This window comes from Eublepharis macularius, chromosome 7 (assembly GCF_028583425.1).
Source record: "Eublepharis macularius isolate TG4126 chromosome 7, MPM_Emac_v1.0, whole genome shotgun sequence".
Taxonomy (NCBI): domain Eukaryota; kingdom Metazoa; phylum Chordata; class Lepidosauria; order Squamata; family Eublepharidae; genus Eublepharis; species Eublepharis macularius.
The window spans coordinates 7667924-7679476 of record NC_072796.1 but is presented as its reverse complement, the minus strand read 5'-3'; positions in this window follow the sequence as shown (position 1 = coordinate 7679476).

Sequence of the window (11553 nt, the reverse complement as noted above, 5' to 3'; positions counted from 1 at the left end):
TTTGAAATGTTGGAGAGTTAAGCATAATCTCACTCCCTGCATGTTGCGGTTGACCCACCTCCTGCAGCAGCCATTTTGTGGTTGCACGCACCTGTGTCAGAATTCCAAAGGTGTCCACACACAAAATAAAGGTTGGGGACCCCTGCAATGGTGCAATTCAGATGTATCCAACAGTTAATATGATCATAAACAGGACTATGGCGACCCACCTTTACACACCGCCACCCAATGTAAACCTCCCCTCTGTCTGGAGATCAGGGAGTGTGGCAAGGCCACCAGCCATGTGACCATTTTCAAGAGGTTCCAGAACTCCGTTCCACCTCATTCCAGCTGAAAAAAGCCCTGAGTGTATGTATAGAAGGTAATGAAAATTCTATACTCTTTATATATTCAATATACACCTTCACTTTGACTTTGTTTTTTTATTTATTTTTGCCATCCTACACGTGTGGTTTTCCACCTTGGAATAGGTTGTATTGGTTAGTAGGAGCCTCTCTGTATTTTTGTCTTAACCTCTATTTCTGGGCAAAGAACCCTGACCCAAATCAGGGGATTGGACTAGATGGTCTGTATGGCCCCTTCCAACTTTATGATTCTATGAAATCCTCTCAGGGTCCCATTTCTCCCAGAGGCTCCACTAGACAGGCAGCCCATTCCCTCTATTTATGTCTCCTCACCCAGCTACCCAACAGAGCTACTGGGGAAAGGGAACTTTGTGTTTAATTTCCCTATAGATGCTACCACCATTTACTTAAACTTGGCCCATTGAATGTGACCAGAGCATATGAGCTTCAGCAGAGTTCTTCCCCAAAACTTAGGCAAGAAACTAATTTATCCGGCTTTTGTAATAACAAAGAGCCACAGAGGGAAAAGCCTCTCTCGCTCAACCTAAAAATGCCAAACACTTTTTTTTTGTTTGGGGCTGTGGCAGAACGGGCGCTGGCTCTCAGTCTGGGCAACTGAGCCACCATCAATGGCCTGCTAGTCCCGCTATCCGCCTCCCACCGTCCCTGGTGGGCGTGGCTCACCTTCTTCGTCGCTGCCATCACTCACTGAATTGTACACCGCCTGACTGAGGGGCAGTGAGACCCCTCTGGCTGAATTTCCCCACTGGGAAGTGAATTCCCTGATCTTTGGGTGCACCCTGGAGAATTGGCAACCCACCCAGGTCTGGCCTGATCAGTTCTCCTGGGCCCCCTCCCTCCCTGTAGCGTGCCAAGTGGGGGAGTTTACGTAGTCAGAGCACCACAAGGTCCTTTATATTCCAAAAAAGTGTAATTTAATAACTATATACAGAGCACTACATACAAAGCAGGTAAAGGCACCACACATAGGGGTAGACCCCCCCCCCCCGTTCAGAACTCATAGGGCAGAAAATCAAACTGAAGAGAACCGCCGTCTGCTTTCCCTACCACACGGTTCCCTGCTCTACCTTAAGGGGGTGGTGGGGGTCTGAGGGAAGGGTCACCTTTTACTCCCTTTCTGCTGCCTCCCAGGCCCTCCACATTTAGGGCCCAGGCAACCGGGTCTCACCCAGCAGCAGGAGCCTCTCCTTCTTCAACCAAGAAGGCAACTGACTTCCCCTCAGGATGGGCTGGGTATTTCTTTTTATAGAGGCTGCTCCACCCCTTATTTTTCCCGCACTTTCTTGGCCCTGGGGCAGCTGGGAGTTGTAGTCCAGGAAGAAGGGCATCCCACACCAAGACTCCTGCAGGCCCCTCCCTGGCCCTACAGCCCATTAAACCTCATGGGGAACATTTTTTTTCTTTAAGACAGATTAACTGCTAGCAGCACTCATTTCACCCTTGATAACCATTTCGTTACAGGGACTCTCCAAGCTAAATTCATTGGGTGCCACCATCAAGCCTTCCCTCCTATATAATGTAGCTGCTAGATGCTAACTCCTAGAGTCTAGACCACAGGTGCCTAACACAGCACAGGAATGGGACTGGTACTATAGCTGGACAGGAGAGTCCATTAGCCTGGCTATTATAGTATGGCCTGCACTGTTGCCTCCTCATCCCTAAGAACAGAAATCTATACCAAAACATGAGGAGGGCAAGACAATTGTTTGGGCAGCTACTTAACTATTTTTAGGGTGTACTACAGTGGCACACCCTAAATGGAGAGACATACAGAGTCAACCTTGAGCCAGCTGTGTGAACCTGGCTTCCGCCAGGATCGAACTCTGGTCATGAGCAGAGGTTGGACTGCAGTACTGCAGCTCACCACTCTGTGCCACGGGGCTCTTACTACACATGGCTAATCAACTTTTTTTTTTTAACTTGTAACAGGAACTGCTCCTATGGGTCTCCTTCCTTTAATCTCCACCTTCTGGGTCCGTCACTAAACTTCTGTTGTACCAGTCCCTCCCCCCCCCGCCCAAAGTAACAGACCTTCAAAGATGACATCAACTCCTTCTCTAGCACCATGCTGATTTACCACATGCACGTAGATTCCATTACCAATAAAGACAAATTCTCAACTGACCTAAGTTCTACCAAGAACAGTTGAAATCCGTGTCTGTCTCCCTCCCTTAACTCCTCCTACTCCACAAATATGATTGCTAATTTCCAGAACAAGATATGTCTACCAAAAACAGTGCCTTATATTGAATATTGCTATTGGCCCATATGAAAAAAATGAAATTCTGCCCTCAAGTCATAGTTGACTTATGGCAACCACAGTGGGCAAGAGACTAACAGAGGCGGTTTGCCATTGCCTGCCTCTGCAACCCTGGTCTTCGTTGGAGGTTCCCCCATCCAATTACTAACCCAGGCTGACCCTACTTAGTTTCTGAGGTCTGATGAAATCAGGCTCACCAGGTCTGGGCGTTGGCCCATATACCCATTCAGTATTGTCTGTTCTAATTATCAGAAACTCTCCTAGGTCTAGAAATGCTTGGTAGAATATGTGCTTTATTGCACAGCTCCCTCGTGGTCAATCCATTCTAGCTCTTTCCTTAGAAACAAATGCATACGTTTCCACAGACATTTATCATCATATTGCTTATAAGGAAGCATGGGGATCTCTGTGCTGATAAGGGAGGGAGGAAAGCCAAAACAACGGGGGGAGGGCTAGAACAAGGCAGCATGCACCTTATTAATAATAGAATTTTACATAGCATTTTAGTGTGTTCAAAAGTGCTTCACGTATACCACAGGACAGTTGTTCTCCACTGCTATAATGCTTCGGTCACTCTGTTATTGCTCACAATCTAGATCAGAGATCACAGTGAGCTCCCCAACAAAATGGTTTCCAGGAGGGAGGGCCTGACCACAGAATGTTGGGTAGTTTTGAACGACCCCGTAATGATTATTTTTGTTTTTAAACCTTTTTTTCTTTGTAACATTTTTAAACCTTTGCCTTTAAACCTTTAATCCAGCTCCTCCTTACTTTACCTTAAACTTTTGTCTCAGGAGGGCTCTGGCCTCAACCGACACCCTTTTTATTTCCACTCACAGCTTCAGGTGTTCTCTATCTAGGGTTTTACCTCAAGAACACCTTCCTTTTCTTTGAGTGTATGAACTATTTATTGCTGCCTTCCTGACTCCCTCAAAAGGTTTTTGCTGCCACCAAAACTGCCTTAGACCTCCAGTTTATCTGGTAATACAGGAAGGCTTTTTATAGATGGTAGTTTGACTGAATGGTCAGCATGTGAGGGTTGTTGTGAGAGGAAAAGGAATCTTTCTTGCTTAAACAAAAGTAGAATTTATTTATAAGTACATAAGCTTGATGGTTACAGAGTTTTCATAAGTGTATTGGTTTCAGAATAGTTCTTAAGTTTGATAGTTTCAAAAATAATTATACCTTCTTTAACGTATATTCACAGACTCAGTCACATCTAATTTTCCACACAGATCTTCAGAAGCGGACTAAATTCTCTTCTCATCCAGACAGGCAGATTCTTTCAGGCTTTTGCACACAGCTTGCCTGACCTAGATAAGATATTCTCTTTCTCAGATATTTTCAGACTGACCTGGGCGCACACCCAGTTTGCCTGATTTGGCCAGAATCCTTTCTCTGAGACACTCAAAGACTGACTTAACCAGAATCTTCTGGCTGGTTAACTCTCAGAAAAATAGGGAGAGACTCTCTCAGGCTCCACGTAACTTGCCTGTTTTGACCAGAATGAATGTTTTTGTCTCTGCTGTCTCTCAAAACTGGTGTACAGCTACCATCCGATCAGAGCAGAATCCATTCCCCCATCGAGCCCCCTCCTCCTTTCCTCAGAGGCCTGCATATAAACTAACAGCAACAACTTTAAAAACTCCACATTAATAAGCAGAAACCAAATAAACTTAATAATATGCAAACATTACAGGGACCATATCACACCAGTCTTCTTCCATCTGCACTGGCTTCCAAACTGCTCCCAGGCCCAAGTCAAGGGGCTGGTATTGACTTTTAAAGCCCTGTACAGTCAGGGATCTGCATACGTTAGGGACGGTCTTTTCCCACGTAGCCTACCAGTCCATTGTCTTCAAGAGCCCTCATCCTCTGAGGCTAGATGAGTGGTAAACCCAGGAGGGGCCTTCTTTGATGTGACACCAAAATTCTAGAATTCCCTCCTTACAGAGATTCATCTAGCCCTCTTGATCACTCTTTTCCAACCACAGTAAAGACTTTTCTATATTGACCTGCCCACAGGTACTGCCCATCCATATTGCATTACAGGCTTTGCTTAGACAGGCTGTTGATAGGGGGATAAAGCAAGCTATCCCCTATAGTGTGGAACTATCTTGGTGGCCGACCTTCACTTGGAAGCAGAAAGGTAGCCTCTCAGAAGCACAAATAGGCCCTCATATAGATTGTCCCTATCATTTCAAAATCGAAGAGTCCAGTAGCACCTTTAAGACTAACCAACTTTACTGTAGCATAAGCTTTCAAGAATCACAGTTCTCTTCGTCAGATGCGTCAAGAGAACTGTGATTCTCGAAAGCTTATGCTACAGTAAAGTTGGTTAGTCTTAAAGGTACTACTGGACTCTTCGATTTTGCTACTACAGACTAACACCTATCATTTCAGTGAACCTATCATTTCAGTAATGGTTGCATCAGCCCTAGAAGAGTGACCACCATTATTGCCCCTACAATACAAAGCAAAGGGCAAATGCTGAGGTTGGCTTGTGGAGCCCTACCTGGTGGTTCATGGGACCCTCTAGAGCAGCCCCTTTCTGTTGCCATTGTGCATGCATGGACAGCAAGGGTGCCTCCATTTCCATGCACTTTGGAAGGAACAGCAACAGCACTAAAGTGAGCAGAGATCAACACACTGGTGGAGAGGATTCCTTTGTGCCTCTGACCCTCGGCTTGTTCTTTGCTACCAAACATCACCTGGTATTTGATTTGTGCTTCCCGTCTCTGGTTCTGTTTGTCTGTTGCCCACAATCTTGGCCTTGACAGTGGCAAAGTCATCACTCCAGCGCCCCTTTCTTTCTAGCACGTAAATCTAACGTCACATGACTTCTTAGCGCTTTTTGCAGCTCAGGATGTCCCCCCTTTGTGGGTGCCTATTCTGGAAAAGCTGAAGACCCACGACACTAACTACATTATCTTGGCATCTGCTTTGTGTCTGCTACATCAGTATATTTTTCATTCTCACAATAAATGTGCTAGTTATTGTCGCTTCCTTTATATTGATACCATCATTAATGTCATTTCAGCAATGTGATAAAGCTAAGTTTTCAAGAGAACAATCTAATATCTAAAACATAATTTGGTTTTATATACTTTGGTACTATATGTTCTAGCCATCATAGACATGTAGGTATTGCTGTGACTTGGGACTGTGGGTGAAGTGAATGGCAGAGCAGCCTGAGAGGGAATTAAACAAACATCACAAAACAGGGCAGAGTGCAGTACAGTCTTGGAAGCAAGACCCAGCATGATAATAGTATAATAATAATAATAATAACGTTCAATTTATATACCACCCATCAGGACAACTTAATGCCCACTCAGAGCAGTTTATGAAATGTAGTATTATTATCCTCACAACAATCACCCTGTGAGGTGGAGTGGGGCTGAGAGAGCGCCTAGAAGCTGTGACTGACCCAAGATCACCCAGCAGGCTTCAGGTGGAGGCGTGGGGAATCAAACCCGGTTCTCCAGATTAGAGTCCTGCCACTCATAATCACTACATTTGGAAATTAACTGGTCCTTTTTGACGCATTCTCAGAAGTTTTCAGCAAGACTTCCTGTACTCAGGTACCAATGACACAGCTTCTTGCCTTTTTCTCCCACAACTTGCTGTCCCTTATCCCTCTTCCATGAATCTCAGTGTCCACGTGTGAGTTATGTGCCATCAAGTCACTCCTGACTTACGGTGACCCTATGAATTAATGACCTCCAGAATGTCCTGTCATTGAAAACTTCTTTAATTGACTCAAGTCATCTCTTTTACCGCTGCCTTCCACCTTTCCAAGCATTATTGTCTTTTCCAAAGAGTCTTGTCTTCTCATGATGTGACCAAAGTACAATAGCCTCAGATGAGCTGTTTTAGCTTCTAGGGAGAATTCAGGCTTGAGCTACCCCCAGGCAAAAAAAAAAAAATTGAGATCATTTTTGGTCTCAGCTTTTTGTATTGGAACTTTCCACCATCACCAATGTGACACAAATGCATGAAGCTGCCCTCAAGGTCTGCCCTCAAGGCCTGCTCAGACTGACAGCGTCTCTCTGGGGTCTCAGGCCGAGGTCTTCCACATCACCTGCTGCCTGGTCCTTTCCACTGGAGATGCCGGGGACTGAACCTGGGGCCTTCTGCATGTCAGATGCTAGCACCTGTCACCCAAAGCAGCCTCATGACACTTCAATCTTTATGTGAAATCAGCCGTCTGTTTACTGAAGATTAATGGCCACCTGGCAAGCCTATTAGTATCTCCTGTTCCCACTATTATTCTAATTGTTCTTGCTTTAATCATCACATTAACTCATAAAGGAGATCAGTAATCAGGCCATAATAACTTTGTTTGGGTTTGTGGCGGAACGGGCGCTGGATCTCAGTCAGGGCAACTGAGCTGCCGTCAATGGCCTGCTAGCCCCGCTATCCACCTCCCACCGTCCCTGGTGGGCGTAGCTCACACTCTTCGCCGCTGCCACCACTCACTGAATTGTACACCGCCTGACTGAGGGGCAGTGAGACCCCTCTGGCTGAGGTTCCTTACTGGGAAGTGAATTCCCCAACCTTTGGGTGGGCCCTGGAGAATTGGCAACCCACCAAGGTCTGGCCTGATCAGTTCTCCTGGGCTCCCTCCCTCCCTGTAGCATGCCAAGTGGGGGAGCTTACGTAGTCAGAGCACCACAAGGTCCTTTATATTCCAAAAAAGTATAATTTAATAACTATATACAGAGCACTATATACAAAGCAGGTAAAGGTACAACACATAGGGGTAAACCCCCCCCCCCCCGTTCAGAACTCATAGGGCAGAAAATCAAACTGAGGAGAACCGCCGTCTGCTTTCCCTACCACACTGTTTCCTACTCTACCTTAAGGGGGTGGTGGGGGTCTCAGGGAAGGGTCACCTTTTATTTCCTTTCTGCTGCCTCCCAGGCCCTCCACATTTAGGGCCCAGGCACCCGGGTTTCACCCAGCAGCAGGAGCCTCCCCTTCTGCAACCAAGAAGGAAACTCCCTTTTATTTCCTTTCTGCTGCCTCCCAGGTCCTCCACATTTAGGGCCCAGGCACGCGGGTTTCACCCAGCAGCAGGAGCCTCTCCTTCTGCAACCAAGAAGGAGACTCCCTTTTATTCCCTTTCCGCTGCCTCCCAGGCCCTCCACATTTAGGGCCCAGGCACGCGGGTTTCACCCAGCAGCAGGAGCCTCCCCTTCTGCAACCAAGAAGGAGACTCCCTTTTATTTCCTTTTTGCTGCCTCCCAGGCCCTCCACATTTAAGGCCTAGGCACCCGGGTCTCACCCAGCAGCAGGAGCCTCCCCTTCTGCAACCAAGAAGGAGACTCCCTTTTATTTCCTTTTTGCTGCCTCCCAGGCCCTCCACATTTAAGGCCTAGGCACCCGGGTCTCACCCAGCAGCAGGAGCCTCCCCTTCTGCAACCAAGAAGGAAACTCCCTTTTATTTCCTTTCTGCTGCCTCCCAGGTCCTCCACATTTAGGGCCTAGGCACCCGGGTCTCACCCAGCAGCAGGAGCCTCTCCTTCTGCAACCAAGAAGGAGACTCCCTTTTATTCCCTTTCCGCTGCCTCCCAGGCCCTCCACATTTAGGGCCTAGGCACGCGGGTCTCACCCAGCAGCAGGAGCCTCCCCTTCTGCAACCAAGAAGGAGACTCCCTTTTATTTCCTTTTTGCTGCCTCCCAGGCCCTCCACATTTAAGGCCTAGGCACCCGGGTCTCACCCAGCAGCAGGAGCCTCCCCTTCTGCAACCAAGAAGGAGACTCCCTTTTATTCCCTTTCCGCTGCCTCCCAGGCCCTCCACATTTAGGGCCCAGGCACGCGGGTTTCACCCAGCAGCAGGAGCCTCCCCTTCTGCAACCAAGAAGGAGACTCCCTTTTATTTCCTTTTTGCTGCCTCCCAGGCCCTCCACATTTAAGGCCTAGGCACCCGGGTCTCACCCAGCAGCAGGAGCCTCCCCTTCTGCAACCAAGAAGGTGACTCCCTTTTATTTCCTTTTTGCTGCCTCCCAGGCCCTCCACATTTAAGGCCTAGGCACCCGGGTCTCACCCAGCAGCAGGAGCCTCCCCTTCTGCAACCAAGAAGGTGACTCCCTTTTATTTCCTTTTTGCTGCCTCCCAGGCCCTCCACATTTAGGGCCCAGGCACGCGGGTTTCACCCAGCAGCAGGAGCCTCCCCTTCTGCAACCAAGAAGGAGACTAACTGACTTTTTCCCCTCAGGATCGGCTGAGTCTCTCTATTCAGGCTCCACCCCTTTTTTTCCCCGCCCTTTCTTGGCCCAGGGCAGCTGGGAGTTGTAGTCCAGGGAGAAGGGCGTCCCACACCAAGACTCCTGCAGGCCTCTTCCTGGCCCCACAGCCCATCAGACCTCAGGGGGAACATTTCCTCCCCTTTCTTTAAAGACAGAATAACAGCAACTGGCACTCATTTCACCCCTGGTAACCATTTCGTTACAGGGTTTATTCTTGCAAAGTAATTTCTGATGCATATCCTCCCCTGTTCTTTCCCCCCTTTGGCCTACTAGTTCTTCTGCCCTGACCTGGATAGCCCAGGTAAGCCTGATCTTGTCAGATCTCAGAAACTAAGTAGGGTCTACTTTGGTTAGTAAGGGAAATGAAGACCAGGGTTGAAGAGGCAGGCAAAGCACCTCTGTTTGTCTCTTACCATGAAAATCCCACCAGGACTTGCCATAAGTCAGCTATGACTTGAGGTCACTCTCCACCACCACTAATTCCACTGCAGTAAAATTACTCATAAAATTTGTGGTTTAAAAACTCCACGGATTCATTTGAAGTCCACTTATGCATTTCTCCAGATGTTGCCCCATCCCTTTGGAATGGACTGTCAGAGGATTTAAGGAGAGAACTCTCCTTGCTAACTCTTCAGAGGATGCAAAACTGTGAGGGAGGGGCCACGATTCAGTGGTAAAACATCTGGAGAAGGCTCCAGGTTCAATCCCTGACATTTCACATGAACACACATGAAGCTGCCTTCTCCTGAATTAGAACCTTGAGGAACCTCAAGGTCAGTCTTGTCTACTCAGACTGGCAGTGGCTCTCCAGGATTTCAGGCAGAGAGCTACTGGAGATGTCGGGGTTCGGTCTTGGGACCTTCTGCATGCCAAGCAGATACTCTTGCACTGAGCCACAGCCCTGCCCTCTCCAGTTAAAAAGAGTGTCAGGTATTAGGTGATTGAAAGCCTCTGCCTGAGCCCTGGTCAGCTAAGACCAATCAGTGTAGACAATACTGACCTTGGTAGACCAAGAGTAAGGTAGCTTCATGTGTTCAAAACCATATTATTTCAGAGAGCTTCCTGCTGCTACACTCTACAGGTAGATGGTACAATCCAAGAACTTGATGTGCTGATGTTTCTCTTGTTGTGTGGTTGTGCTAGTAGTCAGCCCGACCTCCGCAATCTTTAATAGCTACTTATGATATAAAAATCGTAACCCCCTTGAATCTGATTCACCTTAATTCACATTAGAGAGCCAGCTGGCTGAGCAAAGCATTTCCAGATCCCACCCAGGAGAATGAATCATGAATGGCATGTGAATGCATGCTGAGTGATTGGGCATGATTGGCTCTTGCCTCCCCACACTGAGGAATGTGCTATCTTGACAATAAAGGTGCTCATGCATCACCACCCGAACATTCCAATCTCACCTCTTTCCATTGATTAAATTCTATCCTATGATCTAGGGCCATCAATCAGCTCTGATAAGTTTGTAACTCCTTCCTGGGAACATCTAATCAAAACTCTAAATTCATTAGCCAAGCTCTGGGAACATTCAATTAACGCCATTTCTTTGTGAAGCACTGGGAGTAACCAATCTGATTTGTTACACACTGGTAGCACCAATCAAAGGTACTCAAACCTTTGTCATTCCCAGGAGGTGACCTTTAGGGTCTTTGTCCTAATGGCCAAGGCACCTTCCCGTCCCAGGGCCTGATTTGCCCTATAAGAACCCAGGCTTTGCCCTCCTCAAATTGTACATGCTTCTCTGGATCCAAGTGCTGTGCCCTCAGAGTCTCCTTCTCGGACCCTCTCCTGGTCAAGAACACTGGCCGTTTGAAGCCCTGTCCCCCCGTGGACTACTCTGCTCTACAGAGAGTAAGTTATTATTGCCTGAAAAACCCTCAAATCTATTCCAATTTCACCACTGCTTTCCTAGAAGCCTTGTGTGTTTGTGAGTTACTTCTTGAATGTGTGAATTTTCCCCTTTAAATAGCAATTACTTCCATTTTTGAAGAACTCAACTCGTCAGTTTCCTTGGGGAGGGGACCCCCTCAGTTTCCTTGGGGAGGGGACCCCCTCTCTCATAGCCTTCTCCTTGCTGCTAATCCCCCCTACTCACAAGGAGACCCATCCTGGTTACAGTTGGATGTAGATTTTAAGTTTTCTGTTTCTTTCCTTTTCCAAACATTTTGTAAGTCACCCTGGGGCCCCAGTTTATTTATTTCCTTCATTTATACCCTCTTTTTCTCTCCAGTGTGGACCCAGAACAGTTTACAACATTCTCCCCTTCTCCATTTTATCCTCGCAACAACGGTGTGAGTTAGGCTGATCGTGTGTCCCTGGCCCCGGGTCACCCAGCCAGCTTCCACAGTCTCCCAGAACCCAGTCTGACACCCTAACCACTACACTGTTCTGGCTCCTGTGGACAGGAGATCTGGGAATTTCACTGGTGGGTGATTAGTTTTCACATCCAAACCAAGATGTTGCTGCTTACCTTTAACCACATACTCACCTCGTGCCCACCTACTTGAAAGACCTCCATGTTCCTGGGCAAAAACTTTGCTCTTTCCAGCAAGGTCTACTGTCCCTCCACTCTAAAACACATTTAGCAACAGTCACAAAGCCCACCATTCAGGGAGGCTCACAGTTTCTCTGTCTTCTAGTCCCTGTAGTGGCAGCTGCCAATCG